Here is a 17,670-nt window from a genome sequence, read left to right as displayed (position 1 = left end):
CTAGGAGGCTGAGCACCAAAAGGTAGGAATGTCTACGGAGAGGAGGCCATTTTGGGTCATGTCCTTTCCCAGAAGGGAATGTTCCAAGTGTTGTCTCTGTCTCTTGCTTTGCCTTCTTCTTTCATCTGGTTTTCATGCCCCTGTAAACTCATCACTGTATCACTGTCAGCTTCTACAGAGCATCTTTTCATTTCAGTGGGTTTTTCCATAAGAAAGAGTCTGTTTTGGGTTGCAAAGGATAAACAGTTATAGACGATAAAGTGCATCCCCCAAGGCCACCTGTGGCCTCTGGGGATTTATGCAACATACACACACCAGGGACAAGGAATATAGGTCTCTTGGAAGCTTCTTGGAATGGCAACTTTTTAGGGGACTCAAGATGCTTACAAGAGTTAAAACAGATACAGCTGAAGGTTTGAACAGGATTCAGGTGACAGCACCCCCTCTATCATGTTTTTGAACACTTAACCAGGAAACTGAACTGCGGCTGGTTTTCATCTAATGTAACTACTGTTCCAAAACTTTTATTGTCATAATTCTCACTTCTATTGTTATTTTCTCATTCGTGGGTGCTATTGGTGATCCTTTGAGAGGTTGGTTAAAGTATATGAGGTGCTAGTGCCAGATAGGGCTATAACGTCTGTCTCCAGAAGCCTGAATACTTGATGTGAAAGTGTTCCCTTTTCATATTTTTGAAAAGTAATTAGAAAGTCAAAAATTTAGGGAGAGAAGAGAAATTCACTCAGTCCATACTTTAATGTGAATCTATTTAATTTTGCAATTTTGTAGCTTATACTTTGAAAGCTCTGAATTTTGCAATAGAGTTGTCTCTCCAAAGATACATATCTTGGAGTGAAATTATCTAATGTGCATTTATCTAATTTTGCACTTTTGTAACAAATTATATGCTTATATCTCAAAATCTGTACCTCTCCAAATTTTGCAATGGAGTTATTGAAGTACACAGACAGCAACATACAAATTTGGTGAAATGCATATATCAGTGTAACTAGCAATGCATTATAGTAGGCAGAATTGCTTGCAAAAACATCTATAATCATGCAAAATCACATAAGAAAAGTGTATAAAATGTACTTGTTAGTTTTAACTTTTTAGTTAATTTTATACATGTTTTTAGACGTGATCAATTTTTATCCTTGTATGTATTTGGATATTCTAACATTTAGATTTGGTATTTTGCATTTTATTTTGTCTTCTATTGATACGGTCAGCTGACTGATCAATAAAATTTGTTGTTGGTATATGAATTTTCCATCCATTTTTGTTTTTTAGAGTTTAGTGGGGAAAAGTGAGATAAAGTGAACTTAAGACTGAGAAAATTGGGAGAAATTGAAATGGAAAGTTTCATATTTCCCTATTTGGATTTTGGGTACATTGGACTGCAGTTTTGAGTGGCATGAATGCCGTTGCACTTATTTTAAGATAAGCATTGTCCATATCTATTGGATGGAAAGATGGGCAAAAACTCCCATTGGCACTTGTTTCTAACCAACAGAATACTTTGAACTGGACCTATAGGCAGTTTTTGCTTTCAGGATAACATAGAAGTACTCCAATGATGTTAATAACCTTGTGAGTGAGTCAGTGAATCCAGACTGTTTTATTACTGCATTACTGTTTAATAAATAGATGCCTCTTCCATCTGCACTGAGCTTATATATAACTTTTCCTCTTTTCCATTGCCCTTTTCTTCTTTCGTTCTTCTTCCCTGGAGATGGTCAGGGGCTGTTTATTGGCATGGAGAGGATAGATGACAAATAGGCTTAGCCTTAGCAATGGAATGCAAGTGAGCCTCTGCTATTTTTAATTAAGAAGCAATGACAGCTGACTTAATTCCCTGAGTCTGCAGTTAAGGGCTTCTTGACCTAGACATTATTGGACATGGTCCTATGACCAATATATATAGGTCCTCCTGCTGCTGCTGCTGCTGCTGCTCTTTGTACTGTCTAGACAGATGTAGAAAAATGTAGGGTGGACAAAATCTTTGGTTATCTGCATGCAAACAGCAAGTGAATCTGAAATGTTTCTGAGCTTTGGGAACTAGTGGCAAGAACAACAGAAGGAAAAATGGCTGCATTCACTTTGCACACGCTGTTCCCACCTGATGTAAACTTCATATGCTGGTTGCTTAGGATTTTGCATGGATAGGATTCTGGATGCAGGATGCATCTTCTGCATCTTATCTTTCCCCAAATGAGTAAAGTGCCCAAGTATGGTAAGGAAGCAAAATCAGCTTGTGGCTCTAATGTCAGTTGGGTGGTGAATCTGTTCTGGGTTTTAGTATGAACTTGAAAGGAACTATCCAAGGTACTGAGCCTGTTTTGGGGACTGGGTCAAGCAGCACATTTGTACAGCTCTTTCAAACTACAAACTATAGCAGATTCATTGTCCCATCAGCATGGAAAGCACCAGCTACCTCTGCAAGAGAGATGTATACAGACATAATTTTTGGCTTGGAGTAGTGTTTGAATGTCTTCTTGGTGACTAAATTCACTGGGTAAATCTCGTTTAGTAACTTCCCCTCTTTTCCTAGCCTACCTCCTAGGGCTATTAAGAGGATAACATGGGTTAGCTTCTTGGATTATTCTGACCATTTGACTGAAGTGCTTATAGGAAAAGTACTAGTGTGCAAACACAACAGAGAGATAAACAGATGAATAAAATTGTCTCGTTTATTTTGTTTGGATAATTAATTTTCCCTCACAAAATCCTCCCTTCTTTTTTCCTTGTTTGCAACTGGAAGGAAAGATGAGCTTGGTGCGAGGAGGCAGGCCATGCAAAGGTTTTGTGAACATGAAAGGGAGTACAGCTATGTTAGTCTGTTGCAGACAAGCCCACCGAAAAGCCTTGCAGTACTGTAAATAACAGCACATATAGGATGCCATCCTGTTTGTGACTTACATGTGCATAAGTACAGTGAGTGCTTATATAAGTTCCTTTTCGGGGTAGGGCACAAATGGCTAATCTCTTGCCCTTATACTCTATCCAAAGGCTTTCCATAGCCAGCAATGTCAAGCCTTGGGGTGAGGTGATGCTTTTGATTCTTGAGATTGAGACAACCATGAAAATCCATTGCTCTGAGCTGCTTGGGGAAGGAAAAGGCAAGTGAACTCTGTCCCTCTCCTGATTCAGCTGAGACCAGCTGCTTCTCTAGTGTCTGAATTGCCTTGTTTCCTTCCAAAGCAGGGCTTCCACCCGAGGCTTGGCAACTACTGAGCAGTTGGAAGATGTGGAATGGTTTGTAGAAATTTACACACACATGTAGAGTCTCTGCCATATTGTGGTATAAGCGTTTATGTACCACTTTCGCTTTTGCCAGATGCATAGGTGTTATCTCAGTTGAAACTTCACACACACACATGCCTGCATAGACAGCATGTGGGTGGGTGGTATAAGAGGCCACAAGAACTAGCAACGGGTGGTATAGGTGTGTCCTCCTTTAGTATTAGGCAAGGTACAAAAACAAATGAAATCTAGTCAAAAGAGCCCATGCTCCAACCAGCGTAGGCGTGACCCACTTTCAGATGATAAGGAATTGGTGAAACAAATAAATAATGCTCATGGATACTAATGACAAAATCCGATGCTGAGTTATGATCACAGCAGAGCCAAAACAGGGTTACTGATAAGCAAAGGGAGTTATCAGCATAGCTGGGAAAATGTCAGTACTTGCAAAAGCATGGCAGAGGGAAGGAAACCTGTGACAGCAACTCCCTTCACCAAAAGAAACACCAGAATGTGGACTGCGAATGCTTAGGGTGTTATGTGTCTGCTGGGGATGGGGGAAAAAAAAGGCTGGAGACAAGTGAAGGTGGAATGGAAAATCCTGAAAGAACCATGGCTGACTGGAGAACTAAACAAGAACACTGAATACTGCAATGTTTTGTTGCAGCTCCAGTTAATACCTGAGAGTCATTCTGGGGTAGTAGTTAAAACATCCGCCTAAATACCCAGAAGGTACTAGAGCCTATCTGATTTTGGAAGCTAAGCAGGGTTAGCCCAGGTTAGTACTTGAATGGGAAACCACTAATGAATACCAGGTGCTGTAAGCTTTATTTCAGAGGAAGGAACTGGCAAAACTTCTTCTGAGGATTCCTTCAAGCATTTAGCCCGGTGTTAGGCTGGTTGTTGTTGTTGTGTGCCTTCAAGTCATTTCTGGCTTGTGGCAACCTTAAGGTGAGCCCATCATGAGTTTTTCTTGGCATGGTTTATTCAAAGGGGATTTACCATTGCCATCCTCTGAGGCTGAGAGAATGTGACTTGCTCAGGGTCACCCATGGCTGAGCCGGGATATGAGTCATAATCCAATGCTCAAGCCACTACATCATGCTGGCAAGTCCATGTCACTAAAAGGATGATAGTAGTCTATCTACCAAGGATGCTCATTCTTCCCAAAGTAGCATTACAATATAGTTTACAGTGGAAAGAAAGTAGCAGAAGTCGAGAAGGTGAAGGCCTTCCCTCCACAGTTAGACACTCAGAGCCACAAAACTCATTTCCTTTTATGTTTAAATAGTTCTGTGTTTACCAAGTTGACATTTGTGCCACTGCTCCAGGCCCCTCACCTCCATGTCATCCGAGAGGTTTCGAGACTGGAGAAAACTTTGTTTTCTAGCCTAATTAAGCTCTGATGACTTCAGCTATATTTGCCACTTCTGATTAAGGCCAAGATACTGTACTAATTAAACTCTTGGATGATTAAAAATGCAAATTGTCAGGGCTCTGTTCCACAGCAGGCTCCCGTTTTCATGCTTCGGGACAGGAGAAGGAATCTTTGGAGAGTCTTGTGGGAGCAGGCATCTTTTTTAGTTTTAAGAAAAATGCACCCTCCTCCCTCTGTGCAGCGTAACAGAAATGCAGGCTTCTGGGGGTAGAGTTTTGCCTCATACCCTGCAGTTAGAAAATTGCATTTGATTAAAACAAGTAGGCGTGTAGGTATGTTCACTTGGGTGTGAGCTTTATCTCTTTGGGAATAAACATGAATATCAGGCATATGCTTAGTGAGAAGGCTGCATATGGAAAACAATCTAAAAAGAAGAGATAGGGAGCATAGCCCAGTGGTAGGGCATAAGTTGTGTAGGCAGATGATTATGATTGTTTCAAGAAAGTTTGCACAGTACAGAAGGTTCAACTGTCCTAACATGGCTTCTGCGACTCAGAGAAGGGAAAACCAGGGTTATTGGACAAATCTGATACTGTATTCTCCAGGTTCCTGTGTTCAGTCTTAAGGGGTTCACATTAGTGTCTTCTAGACCAGTGGTTCTCAACCTGTAAGTTGCAACCCCTTTGAGGGTTGAATGACCTTTTCACAGGGGTCGCCTAAGACCACCGGAAAACGCATGTTTTCAATGGTCTTAGGAACTGAGACAAAAATAATTTTATTTAATTGGGGGTCACCACAACATGAGGAACTATATTAAAGGGTTGTGGCATTCTACAAAATTCATTAAATGGCAAAAAACCTGTTGAATTCATGAAAGGGTTAGAATTACACTTGGGGGAGGGGGAATCTCCAGTTTCTTCTGTAGGGAAAAAATTACATATATAAAAGATACCTGTTGGTGTTTTATGCCCACACAAAGTCTTTCTACAGATGCAATTGGATATGTTTGCCCAGTGTGCAATGCCCATGATCATTTCACAGTTCCAGAATCAGAAATGTTCAAACCATGCCATTGGGCATGGAGGTACATATGCATTGTATCCTGTGCATCTAGTAAAGCATGTTCATTTGGTTGCACATTCTATTGAACAGTGTTGCAATTCAGTCATGGGACACTGAATTATGTAGTGTAGTCTCCTTCCCTGGAGGTCTTTAAACAGAGGCTGGATGGCCATCTGTCGGGGATGCTTTAATTGAGAGTTCCTGCATGGCAGGGGGTTGGACCGGATGGCCCTTGTGGTCTCTTCCAACTCTACGAGTCTATGATTCTATGCTATTGCACAGCTGGCATTTTACTCCATGAGCACAAAAAGTTACACTCTATTTCCTCAGTGTAGGATCTCTGTTGAGGCTTCCGCTGGGGCACCTCAACGATGGAATGCCCTCCCCTGGGAGGCCAGCTTGGTGCCACGATTGACCTCATTTTAGCACCAAGCTAAAACATGGCTCTTTGCCAATGCCTTTGAGGCATAGGGATCTTGGCTTGACCAAATTGTACAGTTCTGATATATATTACATGGTTTTAAATCATTACATATTGCCTTACTGTCTTTACCTCTCTCCACATGAGATGTAGTGATTCAGGGTGGGATATAAATGTTTAAATAAATATTCCCTTCTAAGGCCGAAGAGTGCTGTGAGTCCTGGAAGCAGTGCACCAAACTACCAGCCTGTATTGCTCTCAATTCCAACTGTACTCCCCTGATATAATCATTGTCATACCAGCATGGCAGCTCATGGCCTTGTGCCAGGGCTGACTCGCTGTGCATCACTTGTCTGATTGGCCAGCAGCTAGGGCCAACTGTGCTTCATTGTCCCATCCATGTGTTTCAAATGTAACAAAAGAATAAACAGGGCATTGCTATCCCAAGCCATGGCAGATTTCCCTTCCGACTCTCCCTCCCTTCTTCCCTCCCTCTCACAAAGAGCTGCAGGTGTTTCCACTGGCAACACAAAAGTTAGCAAGGATGGAGGTGTTGGCCAACAGCCAGGAGGATAAAATTGCCTAGAAGAGAAAGATGAGAAACTACAAGAGTCGTCCCATGCTGAGTTTTTGTACCTTTGTGGCTCCCAAAGGGAACACATAGGTCAGTAATCAAAGGTTTAGAAAGTCATTTGGCTTCTACCGCTTGGCCTCTGAATCTAAATGCAAGGACCATCTGCCAGGAGAGTTACGGACCATATTCCCTGATCTCAGTTATGCCACTGTAAGCCCAAAACTGCCCTGGAGAAAGTTAAAAGGAGTTACTTTTGGCTGTACATCAATGAAATTGAGTGGCAATAATCTGATCCCCCACATCTCCCTACAGCCTGTCGGGCATCTCTTTCTCTTCAGGGATAATATTTGCACCCCCGGTCCCCCTTTTTTTCACTGTGTTGCCATGGCAATGGGCTTCTCTTCACTGAAGATGGTGAGGAATTTTTGGATTATTGTCCTCAACGTTTATCTACCCACCTCAATCAAACTATGAGTTCACTGAAAGTGCAAAGCACAGAAAATGGGCTGCTTTCCCCAGTTACCATTCTGCAGACTCCTGGTTTCATCTCTTCTGGAGGTGACATTCTCTTTTGCCAAACTCATCCCTGGATGCCCCAAGAAAGCCCATGCTTTGTCTCCCCCTTGAAATATTGATGGCAGCTCTGTGAGAAGAAGGGTTTGCCAGGTGGGCACTGAAATGGTGTGCCAATCTTTATTGTTTCTCCAAGTAAGAGTCAGCTTCAATTGTGGAACAGTAAAGAGAGTCCATTCATGGAAGGGAAGATACAGCTTTAGGGCATTCTGGTTGCGAAAACATCATGGAAGTCTTTAAGCTGTATCCCTGCATGCAATAAGGTGGATCTGATTGGGAGAGATGTATTTGGGTTTGCAGCTGACTAAATGTACAGGAAGCTTGCATAGATAATACATACTGGAATATTTTTCACCATCTCTATTAGCAAATATTGGTAGGATCTGGTTATGTTTTATCGTCATCACATCAGGAGGTTCAGACTTATTACCATGAATTTTAAAGCATGCTGTATAATCCAAATAGTGGTGATTGTTGTCATTGTTAATGGATTGTTAATCCATTCTGGTGCTGTCCAAGGTGCTGAGTCCTATCTCCAAAATAGGTTCAGATCCTTGGATAGCTCTGGAATAGAAATCTAAAGCAGATTCACTGGACCAATGACATAAAAGCCACTGGCTACCAGTGGCTGTGATGAAAGGGCATTAATCCCCATTGTTTCTGAATTATGGGCTCAGCTCACTATAGTGGCACACTCATATGGACTCCATATCTGGGCAGCAAAGTTTGGTAGAGTTTGCATTTTTAACAGCTGGGGTAGAAGGATCCGCTATTACTTAGGGGCTCTAATTGTTTTTTTTTTAAAGTAATAAGTAAGCTGAATTTAGCAAAACCTTCAAGATGGCATTCAGTACAACTTCAGAATGCAGTAAAATACCACCATCAATAAAATAATGCCGCATACAAGTTTTTAAGTCTATCAAGCAACAGGTTATTCCATCTTGAAATCTCACCCTTAAAAAAGTGATTTCAATTAGTTATTGTGTGACTTCACAGATTTATGACAACCTTATTTTAGGGTTTTCTTGGCAAGACTGATTAAGAGGAGGTTTGTTGTTGCCTTGCATTGAGTATGAGAGAGTATCACTTGCCCAGGATCACCCAGTAGATTTCTATGGCTGAATGGTGATTTGAACCTGAGTCTCTCAGAGTCCTAGTCCAGCACTCAAACCACTACACAGTACTGTCTCTAAAAACCATGCCACTTTCTGTCCATTCATCTCTGGAAAGTCAAAATGGACTGTGAAAGAACTTGGGAAGCCAGAGAAGAGAGATCCAAAGTGTGCGTGCAACAACCAAGAAAAGTAAGCAAACACACTCCTTGACAAATTGTACAGGTGAATGAGATCATGTGGGACCCTGAGGCCCATGTTGTTCCTATTGTTATTGTTGTTGTTGTTGCTGCTGCTGCTGCTGCTGTTGTGTGGCTTCGAGTCATTTCTAGCTTATTGGCAGCCCTAAGGCAAACCTATCATGGGGATCTCTTGGCAAGATTTGTTCAGAGGGGGTTTGCTTTTGTCTTCATCTGAGACTGGAGAGTGTGACTTGCCCAGGGTCACCCAGTGGGTTTCCAAGGCTGAGCAGGGATTTGAACCCTGGTCTCCAGAGTCATAGTCTTAAATCACTGCACCATGATGGCTCAAGGCCCATGTTAGCCTCATAAAAGTAACAGTATTGAAAATCTAAAGTGACTTTATGTGCGCTGAAGTGCACAGATAGATGTTTGTATAGCCTTTCTTTAAAGAAAGGAGAGTTTGCCACCTTCTCAGACCATCTGTTCCAACATCTAACAGTTTATACCATCAACTGTCTTTTCCCCCCTTAATGTTTGGTTGAAATTTCTATGTTTTTAATTTGAACCTTTCGTTTGGATCCTCTGCCTTGGAGCAACAGAAGACATATTTACCCCATCATTTATGTGACATCCCTTGAAACTGGCTCTCACATTGCCTTTAATTTGTATCTTTCCTAGGCCAAACAGACCCAGCACCTTCCATCGCTTTTCATAGGTCTCCATTGGTCTGGAGGCCTTGCTCATTTTCATTGCCCTCCTCTGGACAGGTTACAGTTTGTAGTTACCCTGCTTGAGGTAAGTTGTTCCTTAAGGGTATGGCTAAGACTTTTGAACATAAGAATAACTATTCTTATTCAATGTATTTGCACTTTGAACTCAATTTGCAGCAGTTGAACTAAGCTGAGGTCAAAGAAGAAAAATGGGAGGAGGAGAAAGAATCTGGGATATTTTAAAAGCAGGATGGCAGAGGATTAATCGGGACTGTCACTGCCAGAAAAGGTCAGTTGAAAATTTGGGTTCAAGATGCTCACTTTAATATCTATTTTGGTGTATTTTAAAAAAATTCTGAAATGGAGTGAACATAATTATGGAAATCTGAAATCTGAAAGTGAGATAGATCAGAAACAGACAGGTTTGATTGTTGTCATGTTCTTACAAGATACGCAAAGAGCTAAGTAACAACTGATGGTTTCTATTCATGTTCTTTTTAAATCTCAGATTCATTTTGGCAGATGGACTTGCAAGATTTCCACCCAGATCAAGGAAGCATTAAGTGTGCACCAGCCTTCGATGACAAGGTGAAGTGATGTCTGTGACGTTGACTTGCTCAAGCCCACCACTTGAACCTCTGGGATGAGTTAAGATTTAAAAAACATGGATCCCTCCCCACAAAGAGTCAATGCTCAAACTGGGAGGTTCTGCCTCCTCAATTTGATGCAGCAGTTGCAAGGCGCATCAGTTTCCATGAGAGCTGTGAGTGGAATAACATATTGCCTTACAATTATGGAATGCCACCTGAGATAAACAGCTTTTTATGTTGCAGGACCTTTTAATAATTGATACCTTCTAGCCCAATATTATCAACTGTGTTTGGCAATGGCTTTCCAGGATGTCACTTGGGATTCTTTCCTAGAAATCTCTGGTATTTCTTGGTAGTCTCTCACCAATTATTAACCAAGCCCAACCATAATTAGCTTCTGGAATCAGATTAAGTTGGCTGCGTTCAAGGAGATATGGCATTATCACTTCTCTTTGTCCCACCACCCTCAAAGATATATCTGGTAGGAACATTTGAAAGGGACTTCTCAGTGGCCGCCCCCAAACTCTGAAAGTCCCTTCCCAGAAGGGCCAGACTGGCATCCTCCCTACCCTCTTTCTGTAGACAAGTAAAGATCTTTCTGTTTTTACAATCTTTGAGGACTGATTATACAAAGCCCATTCTGCTTCTTTATGTCTTTTAACAGGTTTTAATCTTTGGATAACATAGTCGGACCTTGGTATCCAGGGGGGATCCTCCCTGTAGATATGAAAAACATGGGACCTCAAGTCCCATTGTTCCTAATAGTGGTTGCAACATGTGTGTGGCTGCTAGTGTGGCCACATGCACATGTTGCCATTTGGGACAATGGGGCTTGCCATCTGCAGATGCTCAGATCTCTGGATGGCAAGCCCACAGATGGCAAAGTAGCACTGTATAATCCCCCCCTTTTTTTATTGCATTTTTTGAATTTTTAAAATTTAAAAAAAAATCTGTTGTAAACTGCCTTGAGTTGCAAACCAGGCGGGGGCAAGAGAAGCAGACTAAAAGGGATAGAAATAAGGAGACTGAAACAGAAGGGCTAAATTTATTCAGTCAAGCAGCTTTTAGTCCAAACTGATCTGATTCACATTTCCTAAACTGAGACATGGACTAGAACGTGATAATCTTTTGCATTTCACATTTATCCAGTTTTGTGATGCAGTTCTCTGGGGTATTTTTAAATGCACATTTTAAAGAAAATTGGGTACAAAATTAGGGAAACAACATGCAAAATAGCAAATATCAGGGGAAGGTATTTGCAAAAAAATACGTCGATTAGAGGAAATGATGTTTGGAAATGCACTTAAATTTTTGTGCATGGAAAATGTCCATGAACATGTGGGAACTTTTAAAAATTAACTCTTTCCCAAACTGATGTGGGCATGAGTTGGAAATAACCCGGTTTGAGGTGGGTGGGGGGAAGAGAAGTATAAACCTTGTAAAAAGCAAAACAGTAGGTTCTATCAGACAGAAGGAGCTGTAAAGGGATTCAAGGATTATCTGGAGGTAAAGATGCAGCCCACAAGAATGATTCTTTTCATTGAGTTGAGAAACAGGTGTTTTGGGGAAAGGGGCTGCAACTCAATGCTAGAAAATATGCCTTGCAGTGCACATTTTCCTGGTTCATTTCCAGTATTTCTGCATCAGTTGAAAGCTTCCATGTCTACTAGGTTGTGAATCTGTTCAGGCTTTTAGTCTGAACTGTAAAAGAACTATCCAAGCAAGGGAGGTGATAAGGCGAAAGCACTGGTCTACACTGCCAGTGTTTCCAAATATGAAGTACCCTTAGTTGAATCTCTGGAAAGTTACTGCTAGTCAGTGTAGATGGCATTGAACTACTGCAGTTTAAACTCGGTATTGTAGTCCAAAAACCAAGGGAGGGACTAGGCAGCAGTGTCTGGGAAAGGTTACTTTTTTATACATCTGATCGGCCATGGTTGCTATGGGATTCTGGGATCCACCCAGGTAACATTTCCAAGCTCTGTAGTATCCGTTTCACCTTAAAAATCAGAAAGCCCCACTCTCTGCTCTTGCGTTCTCTTTCTCTCTCTCAGAATGAGTGAGTCGAAGCTTGGGAGGCTCCCGCTTCCTTCCAACAAAAGAATGCAAGTGGAACTTGGCCCCAAACTGCTGTGCTCAGCAGATTTTGGGGGCTTGTTTTCATTGGCAAGTCTTGAAAGCGTCCTGGGTGTTGTACCTGTGCCAACACAAATGCTACATGGATCTCTGACTCTGAGAACGGGAGCAGGATATTGAAGCTGGGATGCACAAGCAGAGATGAGGAAAACCAGGCTTGAGTATTGTTATAAACAATTCATTGGTGCTTGGGTGTGTGTATGTATGGAGTAGAACAGTTCTTGTAAACAGAGCAGGAGTTGCTGGACAGCAATGATAACCTATTTGCTGAAATCCAGGAGGGAAAAATATATATTCAAGAATAGCCCTGTCCGCTATGCAATAAAATACAACAAAAACCATGGTCCACAAGCAGCAATACCTTTTGGGGGGTGAACTCCAAAACATAAAATACAATATGCATGCTTTTGAAGCTTCAGTGGTTTCTTCATCAGGCAAAACTGTTAAAAATCCTATAGGAGAAAACATTGTCACCATTTTTGTATGATATTAAGCATCTTTGCCGGATGAAGATCACATTGCCAATCCCTACATATGTTGATGGCTATTACTGTATTTGTTTAGAGATGGGGGAAAAGACAACATTTGTACAAGATGACTATGGGATCCCATTGAGTCCCTATATTAGACTTCTATCAGGCAATCTCCTAGTCTTAGTCATGGAATTTTCTGGGGCTCCCAATGTCACTTTAAGAAATGTTTTCCACATTTCCTTCCATCTTTTTTCTTGTCACAAATAAACCACTGAGGAGGGAAAGTTAGCATGGTGGCTCAGTGTCTTTTTGCTGGTTGTCTTTCTGGAATCGTCTTGAAGAGCCTTTCCAGATGAGAAGCAAGTCTCTGAAAGCCCTGGTTTTTCTTTCTGTAAGAACCAATATTATTTTGGAGATCCACATGACATTTTCTTCATCCAAAAGTATTTCCTGAGAACGCTCATCATTACCAAGGATTTTTCGTTCCTACTTCCCTGGGTTAAAATTAACCCAGTATTTTCTGAAATGAATTTCATCTTGGCTGTATTGTATTATTTTAGAACTAGCTAAGATGGCTACTGCAAGTAAACCCAGCAGTTGTTTTCAGGAGACAGATTCAATGGAGGGAAAGAAGAATGTTTGGACAAAACGAAAGGTTCCTAATGTTTAACTGGTATAATATTGCTATAGTGCTTTAACTGAATAATAAGGCTCAGTGCAAACTGGTGGAAATCAATTTTGAAATGTTGCATGAATCTATATGTGGGACATGATCAGAGAGAGGGAGAAAAGGAAGAATACAAGGAAAGGAAGGGAAACCCAGGATATTTCGAGAGGGAGTCTGGATGCAAACCTGAAAATATGCATGTAAAATCAAAACAAAAAGAACTGGAAACTTTTGAATACTTCAGAGACTTGTCCCCTTCTGGATGAACCCAGATATAACTATCGGGGCATATTGACATTTCCCCTCTCTTACACCTTCTGAACTATCTCCAGGATATGTATACACATATGCCTGGTAAGCATTTTTACCCGGCTAGTCAAACAGCAAAGCTTTAATATGACTTTGTGAGATATACAAACCGGAAATCATTAAAATAGCACCTCACCTCAAAAGCACACAAACCCAGTTGAAACAAAACAACACCCACTTCATGATCTATCCGTCCTTCTAGCCAGCTATTTGTCTATTTTTCTTTATTGACTTAACTCCTATGATTTCTTTTTAATGAATCGCATTACCGAAGTGAATCTCAGTAACGACTTTGGGAAAGACTGCAGTAACAAAATCTCATTTAGAACAAAATCTTAGCAAGCCTCGCTGCCTTTTGAACCTTCCCCACAGTGGCAAACATTGACGCTGTGCATTTTCTAAATATACCTCCAGGTTTTCCCAGGGCATTTAAAATTAGATTTGTATACAATTTTTCTGAGCAACATAATGATTCCAGAGCCTCATCTGAGGCAATTAAAAACAGAACTTTGACATTTAATATATTATTCTCCCCCTTCATTAAACAATTATAAATAATAGCAATAATTAACAAATTTGCGCTATTCATTCTCTGCCTAAGTAAACCTTTCAGGTTAATCATTGGAGCCGTTAACTCTCACCTTTTAATCAAAGGACTGGCTGCTTCAAAGAAAACGAAAGGCAGCCTTTTGCCTAAGGATGATTGATAATTGCAAAAGTCTAGCCTGACCCAAAGACAAATGGACAGTTAGGAGTCTTTCGAGGTGAGGCTGAATGAACATTTTCCCAGAGCCAATAATAATAATAATAATAATAATAATAATAATAATAATAATAATACGTTTTATTTATATACTGCTATTCCAAAGATCATAGTATTTTTCTCTCATCCACCTAGATGCCCAGATTTCCATATGGGATTCCATTTGTGATGCAGGATATACATTTTTAAACCTCTAGGCTTGGGCACTTGACCAAAGAAAGCCAGCCATTGGAGATGGAAAGAATGTCCAAACTATTTGGCAAATGGTTGAAAAACATGGTAGGTTTTTAATGTTAAGACACTGTGATGAGAGAAATCCTGGACTGGAGAGAACCTTAAAATCTGGAGACTTACATGTGGTTGCTTTGCACAGACAACAGGAAATGCAGAAATATCAGTTGGGGATTTATTCTGCACAAAATTCGCACATGTTTGATTTGCATTGAAATCGACATTTTCTGTGCATTTTTCTGTGCAGGAAATAACTTCATTGTAGAAATATTATTTCCTGTACAGAAAATACTTTTTTTCCTGTGTAAAACAACCATTTTACACAGAATAAGTCCAATAGGCTTTTTAAAAAAAGCTTGGATTTCAAAGACTTTCTTGCAGCAGGAAGAAAATGGTTATAATTACTCGTTGCCTCCTTTGAGAAGAAACATAGTAAAGAATTACATTGCTACTGGCCATTTTGAATGCTAATTGAAATTAATGGGATTTAAATGAATGATGATTAGTCTAATTTTGGTCTTGTTAACTTTTCTTCTGCTGAGTCAGGACCCAAGAGCTCAGGTATTTGTTTTTTTTAAACAATCAGGTTTACAGTCTTCATTGTTGTAGAAGTCTTTCACATCCATGGCAGCTAGTGTTTCCCCCAAGAACTGACAGGATGTATATGTTTGAGATGAATTTTCAAGGGTGCAAGAGGTAAGGATTAAGCGCTTGCATCCTAAATGAATATGGACTCATACATCACAGCACTGCCATTATTAAATGAAAAATGCTTCAAAAATAGGACTATTGCATTGGGTTTAATTGGGTACATCTACATCAGGAGGGGGGAAAGTGTGACCTATGGGGCCACAGTCCATTTATGAGGCCTATTATGAGACCCCTAGCGCCACCAATGTACATCCAGTTGCATTGGACCCATCAATGTGGCCCCTGAGTGTATGTGAGAGAGGTTGAAAAATGGCTCCTATCTCCTCTGCTGCTGCCCAGCCTTGATTTATATCTTTCTTATAAATCTGCACAACACTGGTAGTGAACTTATCAAATGCAGTGTGTTCATCTTCAGCTGATTTTTGTGTCCACAATAGTTCCAGTCCTTTCGATGCTTTTCTTAACTACATTCATTATCTACAGTTGGAGTTGGAGTCCAGCACATCTGGAAGGGAACCAGGTTGGAGAAGACTGACCTAGTAGCTCCTTTATGTGATCAGGTAGAAGGGAAGGTCTTTCAGAACGGAGAGGATGAAGAACCCTTAACTGTTGTGTTTGGAAGTAGCCACAGATTAATGCTGAACCCATTAATTCTAGCAATGACAACATTGCATCTGAAAAGGTGTGTATGCATGTTTGGAGAAGGTAGAATTAGAATGTCATGATATAATGGTAGTGTTATAGAGATAGAAAGATTATTATTCATTCTTAGGATTTTTTGTTTGTTTATGTGTTTGTTTTTAAAGAGGGGAAATCCCTTTGAGAAGAAGAATAGACCAATGAGAATCTTGCACACTTTCCCCCTAGTGTTGGAATGTTTTGAAGTGTTGCAGAGGAATTGTTATGCACAGAAAATGACAAAGGTTTTTTCGCACACAGAACAACAACAAAAAAGTTTTCTGCACATAACACACCATTTCCTGCACAGAAACCATTTTGTTTCTGTGCCAAGAATAGGTTTTTGCACAAAAATAGTTTTCCCCCCTCAACATTTCAGTGCTGCAGAGAGACTACCAAAAAGGGATGTCTGTTTTCTTCTCCATCGTGCAGAAAACTATCGCAGTTATTAGTCTCTCCGCTACTAAACTTCTTTTGCCTTTCTTTGGATTCTTTCAACCCCTTCATGAAAATTAGGCCATTTGCTGACAATAGGAAGGAAAACGTAACTGGTCATTTTAATCCAACCACATCTTGCTGGGTTTTTTTTTCTGTTCTCTTCAATTTTTTGTTTGTCGGGCACTCCAAGGTATGAAATTGTGCAATGATTTGCACTGGAAATGAAAACGTTCAGACTGAAAGAGCCCAACTGGCTTTCTGGCGGTAGAATTGTATGTTTCAGTCTCTGTGGAATTCCCCATGAAACAAATGTTTCTTAGCAAACGCTGCTATTGCAAACCTCTGATGAAAATGTGGAGAAGAAGAGAGCTATTCCCTAAAATGTCAGAGCTCACCAGATCACTCTTTTCTCTGCACTGCATCCTTGTGATTATCCACAACTATTCCATAATGATACAGAGCCATTCTGTAATGTCTTTGACCTTTGAGCCTATGACTGGATAGGGATTGATGTGACATACAGGGCTTACTCATGCCAGGACAAACAAGTGTGTGCTTTGTCAGGCTGGAAGGAATCTATATACATGAGCTAATGGGGACTTTCTGTACCCTCACATCTAGAGGTTTTCTGAGACACAGAAGGGCACTGGGGTAAGAACATTAACTTTTATGACTGGCAGACAGTATGGAGACTCTGGGTTGGGCACACCTTATGCAAAGACAAGAAACCTGACCAGGGCTGGCTCCTGCTTTGGAGGTCTCTCTGGGGATCCACTTCTTAGGTATCTATAGAAGGGTGCTGGAAGGCCTTCTGTCCTAACAGAAGGTACCCAATCTTCACTGAAATCCAGGGAGAGACAGGCAAGCTGTGATTATGATTGTGGTGCCTACACCTAGTTGTGGTATGTTGGTTGCAGGCCTTTCCAGGTAACTTTGCCATCCATCCAAAGAAGCTGTCTACCCCTGCTCAAGGGGTAACTCTCTGAGTTTGATCTTCTGCCTGGTCAAGAGAGTGATATTAAGGCTGAGCTGAACTTCCTCCCAGGAGACCTTTCAGCTCAAATATGGAAGAGTGGTGGAGAAGGGACACAAATAGTTCTTGAAGTGCCCAGGGCCAGAGGACAGTTTCTGGAAAGGTAAGTCCTGTCTCACTAGAGATCTCTGTGAATTTAGATAAGTATTTGGACAGAGGTTTCTGGACAGGTTTCTGGGAATGTGGATAAGCATATGGACAGAGGTTTGTTTACTTCCAGATGTTATTTCAGCAGTGGGTCCATGCTTATTTCACTTTGCCAACAACAACAAAGAAACCTGACTCTCTTGTTCTCTTGCTTTTTAATGGTAGCCTGATGTGCAAAAAATGAACAGGCAAGGTTTTTTATGCCAAGGGGATAAACATTACCTCCTCCTAATGAAGATTTCACCCTTTGGACCACAAGCTTTATGCTCCACCAGTGGTCCAATATGACCTTGGTC

Source organism: Sceloporus undulatus, chromosome 6, assembly GCF_019175285.1.
Source record: "Sceloporus undulatus isolate JIND9_A2432 ecotype Alabama chromosome 6, SceUnd_v1.1, whole genome shotgun sequence".
Lineage (NCBI taxonomy): Eukaryota > Metazoa > Chordata > Lepidosauria > Squamata > Phrynosomatidae > Sceloporus > Sceloporus undulatus.
Note: the sequence above shows the minus strand (reverse complement) of the source record.